We start from the raw sequence: 12435 nt of genomic DNA, 5'->3' as shown, positions 1-12435 counted from the left end.
CATTGGAATCCCCTGAAGAGCTTCAGAAATTACCGAACCCTAGAACCGTGATCAGAGATGTAACTGGTCTTGGAAGAGACCTTGGCCTCCATCCTGATGGTTCCAATGTGCATGGCTGGGAGCCACTGCAATTGAAGCTGCCAGATGAAGCAGAATCTCTCACTGCCTTAGCCTTTCCTACAGGTTATTAGAAATCCTCAAGGTGCATTCTTAAACCTTCCATTGGGTTTCAAAGAAACAAAATATTTTAAATGTGAACACATCTCTTACCCCTAGATAAGGAGAGAGAGAGAGAGAGAGAGAGAGAGATCCTTGGGATAAATGTCTCATTTTGCAAAAAGAAAAGACATGATTTGATTCTGTATATAGCTTATCTAAATAAAAGAAATGTTGTAGAGTTTCTGCTGTGCAAAAGGAAAGCACCTTAAGGAATTGCCACACTGTCTTCCACAATGATTGAACAGAGTTGAACAATGAGAACAAATGGACACAGGGAGGGGAACATCACACACCAGGGCCTGTCCGGGGGTGAGGGGCAAGAGGAGGGAGAGCACTGGGACAAATACCTAATGCATGTGGGGCTTAAAACCTAGATGTAACAAACCTGCATGTTCTGCAAATGTATCCCAGAACTTAAAGTAAAATTTAAAATAAATAAATAAAAAAGGAAAGCACCATAGACTTGCAGGTTTCTCTGGGTAAGCCAAGTTAGTACATAGAGAGGCATCAGCCTCCACTGGTGGGACTGGTAGAGATTGAGGATAAGGGAGCCTAACCTACCAACTCTTTTTTTTTTTATTTTTCTTTTGATACAGGGTCTCACTTTGTTGCTCAGGCTGGAGTTAAGTGGTATGATTATAACTGACTACAAACTCCAACTCCTGGGCTCAAGGAATCCTCCGACCTCAGCCTCTTGAATAGCTGTGACTACAGGCACTTGCCACCAAGCCCAGCTATTTTTTTTTCTTTGTAGAAATGGGATCTAGCTATGTTGCCCAGGCTGGTCTGGAAGTCCTGGCCTCAAGCAGTCCTCCTGCCTCAGCCACACAAAGTGCTTGGATAGCAGGTGTGAGCCACCGTGCCCAGCTCTGCCAACTCCTAATAGTATGAATAGCATCATTTCTTTGGCATTTGCTAAGAGTTACTGGAATATTTCAGCTACAGGCTTGTATCTCTGATTGGGTTTAAGAGATGGGATTTTCTTCCCCTCTGACCCAGCCACCCACCCACAGCCACATCCCACAACACCTGTTCTCTCTCCCTTAGACCTTCAGTCTTTGACCTTGCTGCATTCTCCTTACTTATCAGCACCCTCCTTTAATAATCTCCTTTCAACTTAAACTGCATGGTTCATCCACATTCTACTGCCCATTGCTACCTACCTACTTGCATGACAACTGCCTGGCAAACACCCATTCTGAATATATCCAATGTCCCACCTTTGCAGAAGCTGCCCCTAGAGTGCTGCATATTTGCTGGACAAGTCAAGCAACCTTTTGGTTTGGTGCAATTCCAATATATTTTGACAAAGGAATAATTTATGTGTAATAAGATATATAAATCATAAACATACACTATGCCAAATTTTTACAAATGTATGTATTCGTGTGACCACAACCAAGATCAAGATACACAACATTTTCATCACCCAGAAAGTTCCCTTGGGCCCATCCCAATGAGCACCTTTCCCCTAGGGGTAACTAGTATTCTGACTTTGATCACCAAAGAGAAATTAGTAATGAATATCAAGGAATGTTTGGTAAAGCTAAGGTACATGTGCTTGTTTGTTACATGGATATTACACGCATAGTGGTGGGGGTTCTGCTTCTAGTGTACCTATCCCCGAAATATTGAACATTGTACCCAACGGGTAATTTTTCAACCCTCATTCCTTATCCACCACCCCCCATCCCCGCTTTTAAAGTTCTCAGAGTCTATTCTCTCCGTCTTTGTGTCCATGATGACCTTAATATTTAATGGGGTTAGAAGTTTCCAACTTTTGAGACGTATGGAAGACTTGGACTGCAACTTTTCTCTTCTATTTTTTGCACAGGGCATACTTTTTTCTTGGCATCTAAGAACAGTCAATTTCTGAAATATGAATTACAGTGCATAGTTACAATACCAACTTTATAGTTTAAAATGTTATTTGACTGCCTACTGGTTTTATTTCCAGATTAACAAGTTTCTTAACATTTATTATGCCTCCAAGAGATAATTTCCACATTTGTAAAGATTGTTTGAAATGTCAGGTAAAACAACAACAATGACAGAAATTTAAATTTAGGACATGCAAAGGTAAATTTTTCTTGGCTAAATTTAAAATAAATATGCCTTGTGCTATAAGAGAATGCAATAAATTGTGGCCCTTAGCATTGCATATTAGCAATATTTAGAGCATAATTTAATCAGTTGGTTGATTTGGGGAGGTAGTTCCAATTGATATGTAGACTACATGTTTTATTAGTTATTAAATTTTTAAATGTCAGAATCTTGAGTAAATGCAATGTAACATTTCCTTTGTTATAGAGAAAGAATTTCCAAGTTGCCTTAAAGGCTAATTATTTCAAAGACCAGTCAACTTATTTTTCCCCAATTCCCATAAATTCTGAGTTTTGAACATCCTTTCTTTAAAAAGCTTTGTTTCTGGAAATATTTTATATTCTGCACCCCATAGAATATACTTACATTTCTTTCATTGTATCTCAAAGAGTTTGGAGCTTGTCTTTCTGAGCTTTGACTATTCTTTCTACTCCTGAGAGTTGAAGTTGAGGGTGCTGACAGGGTATTGTGGTTTTCATATTCTATAGAGAGGCAGCATTTGTAACAGGGAGGTGTGAGCCTTGCTTTCAAACCTCTCACCTGCTAGCTGAGTGACACTGGGAAAATTCCTTGGCCTCTCTGAGCCTCACTTTCCTCCTTCTTGTAAAGGGGTAATAATGCCATACCTTGGAGTCATATTATGATTATTATATATTGGAAAAATACTTCTAATCATCTTGGCACACAGCAAGTGTTTAATCCATGGTAGTGTCTAGAAACTCTATTAAACCAATTTATGGACTGGTGGCAGTCATTTTATTCATCAGTTCACAAATTCTTTAAAGTTCAGATCATATGGAGGACAGGGCATGAGGGAGGAAATGATGGATTCTTGTTTATTCCCACAACACCTTCTGTTGCCTAAGGTGACCTTACCACCCAGCAAGAACTTGGCCAGTCTGCTTCTCGAATTGCTGTTCCAGAAAAGCTCATTTGCGAACAGTGTTGGGTTGTTTATTTGGATTGTTTATTCTAGTCAATTGACTTGGCCAACAAACTGCATTTCTTCAGGAGTGGGGAGAACTGTGTTTCATGTCCTCCTCTGTCACAGAACTGCAGACAGTAAACGAAGTGATGCCCGTGGTGCCATATGACTCCCTCCCTCTAAGAAACTACATTCAGCTTTTGGGGAGGCTTATTTCTTTTTTTTGGCACAGCCCATGAATCAAATACTAGCAGAGTTTTCCCTCCAAAGATGAGACCTGTATATCTAGATCAGGGTTCAGCAAACTTTTTCTGTAAAGGGCCTGATAGTAAGTATTTTACACCTTGCAGACCATATGGTCTCTCTTGCAACTCAACCCTACCACTGTGGTGCACAAATCCAGCCATACACTCACCATATGTAAATATTTACAAAAACAGGCAGAGGGCCAGATTTGGCCCATGAGTCACATAGCTTGCCGACTTCTGCTCTAGATCGGTTTTGCTCAATACAAGTAAAATGCAAGCCACATATTTAATTTTACATTTCCTAGTAGCACATTAAAAACAATTCTTGGCCAGTCCTGGTGGCTCATACCTGTAATCCCAGCACTTCAGGAGGCTGTTGCATGAGATCACTTGAGGCCAGTAGTTTGAGACCACCCTGGGCAACATAATGAGACCTCCTCTCTACAATTTTTTTTAAAAATTAACCAGGCATTTTGGAACATGCCTGTATTCCTAGCTACCCAGAATAACTTGAGCCCAGGAGTTTGAAGCTATAGTGGGCTATGATTGCACAACTATACTCCAGCCTGGATGACAGAGCAAGACCTTGTCTTCAAAAAAAAATTTGTAATATATTAAAACATCTTGATTTTTAAAGATAAAATGTTTTTAAGTCTTAGAATAGAAAGAGACACATGCCTTACCTTTATGAGTAACCTAAGTTTGCTGAGACCAGCCTAGCCAACATGGTGAAACCCCATCTCTACTAAAAATACAAAACTAACTGGTCATGATGGTGCATATCTGTAATCCCAGCTACTTGGGAGGCTGAGGCAGGAGAATCGCTTGAACCCAGGAGGCAGAGGTTGCAGTGAGCAGAGATCACACTATTGCACTCCAGCCTGGGCAACAAAAGCAAAACTCCATCTCAAAACAAACAAACAAAAGAACAGAAATTGGCTTTTTGGATTCCATGTGATTAAGATTATTACATAATTTGTTAAAAAGGGATTTTCTGGTTAGAATCCCTTACCACTACCTCCACTCTGAAATGTGTTGCCTGAATTATCTTGTTTTCCAGGGATATGCAATGCTCAAATGTTCACCCAATTAGCTCCACCCACTGTTGTTACCAAATAAAAGGTATATGTGGAGAACTGAAAGAAAATAGATAAAATATCTATTGATAATAGCGAATGAAAGTATTTATTGAAAATATCTAATGATATTACAAAATCCAAACAAGAGTTACCATTTCTTCCTATAAGGATCTAAGTAGATCAAATCTGTTTGTTGTGACTATGTTCCCTGATGTTTCCAGCTACCTGCCTTAATAAAAACAAGGAAGCCAGTTCTTTACCAACAGGGTAGGAATTTAGATAGACAGTTTAAAAGTACATAAGTTCTGAGAGAATCTTGGTTTATACTTCAGTTGTAGAAATATTTAGCTTATTAACCTCCTGAGCTATATTTACCTGAAAGACAAAATGAAACACATGTTTGAGGCACACAGAAGATACTGCTTTTGAAAAAGAGATGTGGGAGGTCCTATTAGGGCAAAGCTGTTAATTACACACTTCATTATTGTCAAGGTTAATACAGTCTGTGAGGGCAGAGGCACTTTTTCCATCTCTTTTCAGGGAACAAGGGGAGACAGCTGTTTTCACAGACAGATCCATTATAGCTTATCACCAGCCAACAGCCCACGGAAGGAGCACTGTGAAATATGACCACTGTCACTGGGAGCCTGAACAGATGCTGAGCTGGTCCAGGGTACAATGGAAAGACAATGAGCACCATGGCTTCAAACTCAAATAGATTGGGTTGCATTGATTTTTAATGCCTGGAGGTTCCATGGCATAAAATCCACCAATCCTCTTGCAGTTATTGTGTTATTGATCTCTATAAAAGTGCACAGTTTTGCTTTAATGAACACCAGAGACAGACAATAATAATTAGTGGTTCTTCTGTTTGGAAGCCTGTTAAACTGTGTTGGAAAATTCTGCATGTTTGGATTTTCATTATTACTGCTTTGCCACTTATGATTCTATAAAGTGAAACCTGTATCAGCAAAACAAATACTGCCTTGGTTCTGATTTAACTGGTCTTCTTTTCTTTTACTTTTTTGGGTGGGGCAACAATTTGTTTTTAACAAACATTTACATTTTGCAACCCCCTGCTTATTAACACTGAGCTAATAGTTTTCATTGAAACAGAAGAGTGTGTGCTTTATTTAAAGTGTGATACATTTATACCATCAACAAACATTTTCAAATGCTAACCATGAAAATGAAATCCAAGAAAAGACTGTCTTAGGACATGCCTTAGTTTCTTTGCCCTTTTGTTTGGTTGGTTGGTTTGTTGGCTTTTAGATTTTGCTTTCATTTTTTTACTACTGGTTGATTAAAATTTCTTCTTTCTAAATGTTTGTAACCACATCATATCTTTTGTAGTGTTCAGATTTTGTTCATCAATAACTCTAAGGCTTCTAGCCTTATAGTAAGGGCATGATGCTAAAGAAGCAGGTGTACCAAAATGGTGAAATAAATGAAAGTCATCGTTTTGGTTAAGCTGGAGAAATGTTTCATCTTCAAAGGGAATGAGAAAATGAACATGTAATTCCCAATGTGTATATATAATGTAAATGTACTTAGCGCTATGTATGTATATATAGAACACAATACATATAGTACACTTAACACTATATTATAGATAGTTAATAAAATGCATATTTAATACAATTTATATATATGTATGTATATACATATAATGCTGACTCTTCTTATACAGAAAAACATACCTCAGTCTAACTTTTTTATTATAAAGGTAACCCTGATTGTAGAAGATCTAGAAAATGCATTAACTCCATTGTATACACAGTGTAACCCTCAGACCATCATCAACCTCATCACCTGAGAGCTTTTTGGAACCCTAGCATCCCAGGCCCCACCCAGACCTACTGAATCAGAGTCTCCCTTTAACAAGATGCTTGGGTGATTTGTGTGCACTTTAAAGTTTGAGAAGCACTGGACTGAAATATAAATCACCCCTAGTCTTCCCACCCTGAGATGACAGCCACTATCAAAATTTTACTATATTTCTATCAACTTTTCTTTTCTATACCTATCTTTCCATTTAAATCTTCAAAGTCTAACTTGGATAATTTTTCTGACTCATACATTACATTTTTAAGAAAAATAACTATAGAATGCTGATTGTTAATTTGAAAGTATTCCGCTTTTTAGATCTCAGAAGGAATATTTATGTAACAATCGTAATTAATTTGAGATACATCTGTTTAAAATCAAGAAATATGTATTTTGTATCCAAAGTTACTAATAGTACTTTAAAGTCTCCCACATCAATTATCCCTTTTTTTCCCACCATATGAAGCTAGATTTATTTCTTCTAGGTGTTGTTTGTAGCTTCCTTTCTTCTTCATTTATTATCAACCTAATTTAAAAGTAAAATTTACCACCTCAGCCCCCCACACCGCCCCGACCAATAGTTAAGTAACTAGCACTTATAAGTACTTTGTATATGTCAGGAATCATGCCAAGTTTTTTACACATATTACTGTATTAAATAATCACATTAACCCTGTGAGATAAGGATCTAGTCTCAATGTTTTATGGATTAAGAGACAGTGACTTAAAAAGGTTAGATAACACTTAATATTACCTATCTCATAAGTGCTCTAAGCCTAAGATACAAAATAATGATAATAAATACTACATTTTTAAACAATGTTTCTTATCAATTGGTAGTCTTTGTCATTTCTTCTAAATAGCATTTAGCTTATAGCAGTATTAATATTTTTCTCAGGATATGTGGTGACAAGTGCACAGAAACAGCAGGCCCCCAGTTCTGAGGCCACACATTAACTCACATGATGAAATAATGACCCTCTAGTCTCCTATAGAAATGTTAATGAACACACTTGGGAGACAAAAAAATCCCTATGAAATTGTTATTGATTCCTTTTGTTTATTAATTTCCTAAATATAAGATATTTATAGCACGATTAATGACAGAAAAAGCTCTATTTAATAGGCCTTCATTATGTTGTTCTTAGTAATCTAAAAATATTGATAGGTAGTATAGGCCTAGACACATAGATACTATAGTTCTGTTTTTTATCCATCTATAGATATTTTAGGATAAATAGATGCCTCTTTTTGACATGTAAATTTTATTTCAGTATTTCTCAAAAATGAAGTGTTAGTTTAAAGTCTACCCAATCAACTCATTAATCAAATTGGAAGGGTTTTAGTGTAAAAATAGGGAGATTTAAGGGACCCAGAACTTCCAAAGGAGGTGTTCAATAATGCTCTTATCTCAAAGGAATCACACAGGGAATGATTTTTTTTTCCTTCTAAATTACCTGTGTCCTTGTAATGAATTTCTAACACTAACAGTCTACCCCCCATCACAGCTATTTGTTAATTTGTGAAGATGAACTAATAGGTTTTTTGGACATAAATTCCAAACAAATAATTGGGATACCAATTTAATATGAGCAGAGAGCCTTTCTTCTGTATTCACAATTGCCATCCTGACCCTAAAGATGGTAGCATCTGAAGGCATACAGATCACCTCTGAGCCTCAGTTGTCCAGTAAATGTTGAGCTGATGATTAACTCTTTTTTCTCTCCCTCTAGTTACATCTATTGCTTCCTCCTAGACGCGCTTCATAGTTCTCTTCTTCCAGAAACTTTCCCTAGACTTTTAGCTTGTTTTTCTCTGGTCATTTTTAAAATAATCTTCATGCTTTTTTTAGCCTTCATTGATGAATGTGTCGAAATGTTCTTAATTCATATCATATTTACAAATTTCTGTCCACTGAAGGCAGTGTTTTCGTTGAGGGCATTAGGATGTTTTAAAACTGTTCTGTAGCCCCTCCTTCTATCTGCAGCTACAATTCTAGGGGAGAGGGGATCACTAAACACTGTCAAGTGATAATATCCCTATTACAAATAAGAGAACAGGTAATGAAATAAAGAATGAAATTAAATCACATAGCAAGTGTGTACTGAAATTGAAATTGGAATCTAGAATTATCCATATTCCGTACATTCAGCAACTAATTTCTGAGAGTGGAGTGCATGATAGAAATATGCACCGCAATGACAAATGGCCAATTTGCTGGGTTGAGATGTCACATACCAACGTTGCATTGCTTACTGGTACTATTTTGTTTAGCCTAAAAGAGTCTAAAGCATACCATAGAAAGAGACCTAGACTGGGAGAAAGGAGACTTGGGTTCAAATCCCCTGTTTGTTAAATATTGTTGGCAAAGTCAACTCCAGGTTTCAGGTTTTACTCAGTAAAAAGAAGAGGTGACCTAGACTCTTTCCAAAATTAAGATGCTGGAAGTGATTGCATGGTACCAGATTGAATATTTTGTGTAATCAGAGATGGGAAGGCTTGGGGGGCAGACAAGAAAGAATAATTGGAATATTGTTTAAGAAGGATAGAATTTAAAGAAATAATATTTTTCTAGGATATAGAGCTAAAGGAACATTGAATATGAAAAAATCTAATATAGTTAAGTATTGTTTATCAAGTTCAGAGAAAGTCTGGATAAGATTTGATTTTTGCTAAAGGATTATCCAAGTAGGTCCAGTGATTCAGAAGGCCCTTTAAGACCTTGGTGTGCCCCACACACATTACCCATGTGGCACATCTGTCAACACAAATGCCTGGGATTAAACACACCAGGAAGCTACTTTTGGAGAAACCATGAATTCCTGATAACATTTTGTTTGAGTAACCTACCTATTGTTCATAAAGAGAGAGAATAGAAAATGTGCAAGAGTATAATTTCTGTCCAAAAGGAAAAACTTTAATTGTTACACTGTGATATAAACAAACTGTTTCTGTTTTCTTTAAAAACAGTGCAAGACATTATTGAATAGGAAAGGAGGCCAGGAGTTTAAATCCACAGAAGGTAGCAGAACAGATGTCTAAGAGGGCTTGAAGGCCACCCTGAGGAAATAGAGAAGTGGTAAACAAGGCCAGGCGCAGTGGCTCACGCCTGTAATCCCAGCACTTTGGGAGGCCAAGGCGGGTGGATCACGAGGTCAGGAGTTTGAGACCAGCCTGACCAACATGGTGAAATCCTGTCTCTACTAAAAATACAAAAACCAGCCAGGCGTGGTGGTGGGTGCCTGTAATCCCAGCTACTGGGGAGGCTGAGGCAGGAGAATTACTTGAACCTGGGAGGCGGAGGTTGTAGTGAGCCAAGATCATGCCACTACACTCCAGCTTGGGTGACAGAGCAAGACTCTTTCTCAAAAAAAATAAAATAAAATAAGTGGCAAACAGGGAAGATACAACTGAAATGAAATAGGAAGCTGCTGAAATAGACTTGATATTTTTAAGGCTGAATTATAGCTGTTTCATCTTTCCTCGCCAAGGCTGCTCATCTTTTCCTCTTCACAGTTATTGTTTCTCCCAAGTTAATCTGTGGGGTGAGCATGGGTATTGTTCCTCTGAGGAAAGGTCTCAGATTATATACATGATTCTTTCTTTCTCTAAGGGAGGCTCCAACAGAGCATCCCCTACTTTGGCAATCAGTCCATCAATTTATGCACCACCCTCAACATTGACTACATTCCATATAATGAATTCCACACTATGGAATAAAAAAGGAATAGGCAAAAAAAAGAGACTAAGATATTAGTTTATGAACATTGACTATGTTATGCTCAGTGAAAGAAGTCAAGCTGAAAGGCTCCAAACTGTATGATTCCATCCATATGATATTCTGGAATAGACAAAACAATAAGGATAGAAAACGGATCAGTGATATCAAGGGTTTGGGGAGAGAGTAATGTTTGACTAGAGGAAACTCAGGAGATATTTTTGCAGCTGGTGGCACTAATTTGTATGGCACTCTAACAGTGAATACATGATGCTTTGCACTTGTCGATACCCACAGAGCTTTGCAGCACAAAGAGTTAACTAATGTATGCAGTTTCAAAAAACAACAAAAAATAAACCAGAAGATCAGAGGATCCTGGGATAGAATGCAGAATGTGACCAAAGAATCCAACAGCTACACATATATGACATAACCTCATTGAAGGGGGTGCAGGAAAGAAGACACTAACTTAAGGAACTTTGGAAACAGTGCTTTGAATGGAAACTATAAGTGTAAAGGAATTTTAAAGAACTAGACATAAACACGGTACGTGAGTTGACAAAGTTGTTTCTCATGGTAGAGTGGGTTAATCTGAAACTGCTGAACAGTTATACTAGCACTGAATAGGCAAATAACTGGCAGATGGTGGGACCCATGTTTTTTACTGTTACAGAGGAAGTTACAGGTAAGGAAATGACAAGAATGAACTATGTGGTATTTGATTAGATTCAGAGACATTAATGTGGATTTATGTTTAGGTTAATATAGATACAGATGGATGGATATAATTATAGGTGTGTGCGTGTATTCATGAGGTAGTCTACAAACATATTATTTCGGAACTCTGTTTGCTGTGGCCTGGCGATGACACCCAGTAGCAATGAGTATTCCCGGAACCAAATCTTAATTTCTAATACTATTAGCATTCCTTGGAGAAATGCCTGATTTGGGGGGAAGGGCAGGGAAAATAAAAGATAAACCTGGAGCTTCTTGTAGGGACAGAAAGTAAGAAAGTGCTCAAAAAATAAAAGGAAGAGGGATCATCAAAGGAACACAGCAGCCAGCCTGAGAGAACTCCCAGTGACGAAAGCTGGAACCATTTGAGCAGCAAGGCAAATAACAGAGTGTTGGCTTATAACCCAAAGTATAAAATAAATAACCATGAGTCCATCCATCCTTATATATAAATAAATAATTGAATAAGTAGGTAAATGGGAGCAAATAAGCAAGTCTCCTGTGCAGAAGAATTCCAACTACTTTATATAGATAACCTCCCCCCACCACACACACACACCCAAGAAGATAGAGCTTAAATCGCTGCCCCTTGAGTAGACGCTACACTTACTGACTTGTTCCCAAAGAATACAATATATGGAAAGCTAGGGGAGGGGAGTGTGACTGTGTGTATAGGAAACCTGGCAAATACGACCTCACCCAGGTAGTCAGGGCTAACATCATCATCATTACTAAGTCATGTCGATGATATGTACCCTGAACATCATGTGATGAAATGTGACTTTACTCTCTGCTCTTCCTCCTCAAACCAAATAACCTCTGTTTAAACATGGGAAAAACACCAGAAAACCCCAATTGAGGAACGTTCTCCAAAATACCTGACCAGTACTCCTTAAAACTGTCAAGGTCATCAAAAAATAAGGAAAATCTGAGAAACTGTCACAGATCAGAGGAAACTCAGAAGACATAACAAATAAATGTAATGAGCTATCCTGGATGGAACTCTGGAACCCTAGGAGAAAAATAATGAAATCTATAGGAACATGGAATTTCCTTAATAGCAATGCAAGATATTAACACAAGGGGAAACTGGATGAGAAGTCTATGAGAACTCTGTATTCTCTTTGCAACTTCTCTGTTAATCTAAAACTATTCTAGAATAAAAATTTTATTTGAAAGAAAAGGGTATAGTACAAAAGTATTAGTCCAGGACTCTTTGAAATAAAAAAAAATAAACCCTCTGTTTCACCATGGATAGATCTATAAAACATCAGCTCCAGGACAACTTTGACTTCTTCCTCCAGTTTGAAATCTTCTATTGTACCATCCAAGATGGTTTTGAACTCCTTGCTACTTGCTCAAAAGTGTTTTTCTCCTAAAATCTTGGAAGTCTGAAGTCACAACACTTTGTTCTTTGTTCTTTTATCCACCCCCATCATATTTGCCTGCAAATCCTGTCATTGTCAAGGCATGGCTGACGGGCTTTGTAAGTGGTTTGCGATGTCTTTCAGTTCCTGGTATTCTTGTGTTATTTAGATTCATTAAAGGGAACAATTTGTCACTAAGATCCAGGTGCAACCA

At 37.7% G+C, this 12435-nt stretch overlaps 1 protein-coding gene across 2 annotated transcripts in view; it reads left to right on the top strand.

Annotated features, from left to right (window-relative positions):
* Positions 1–12435, top strand: part of PAK5 (p21 (RAC1) activated kinase 5) — a 301165-nt gene that overhangs the window by 243945 nt on the left and 44785 nt on the right.

Source organism: Pongo abelii, chromosome 21 (genome assembly GCF_028885655.2).
Source record: "Pongo abelii isolate AG06213 chromosome 21, NHGRI_mPonAbe1-v2.0_pri, whole genome shotgun sequence".
NCBI lineage: Eukaryota > Metazoa > Chordata > Mammalia > Primates > Hominidae > Pongo > Pongo abelii.
This window is presented reverse-complemented; position numbering and strand designations above follow the sequence as displayed.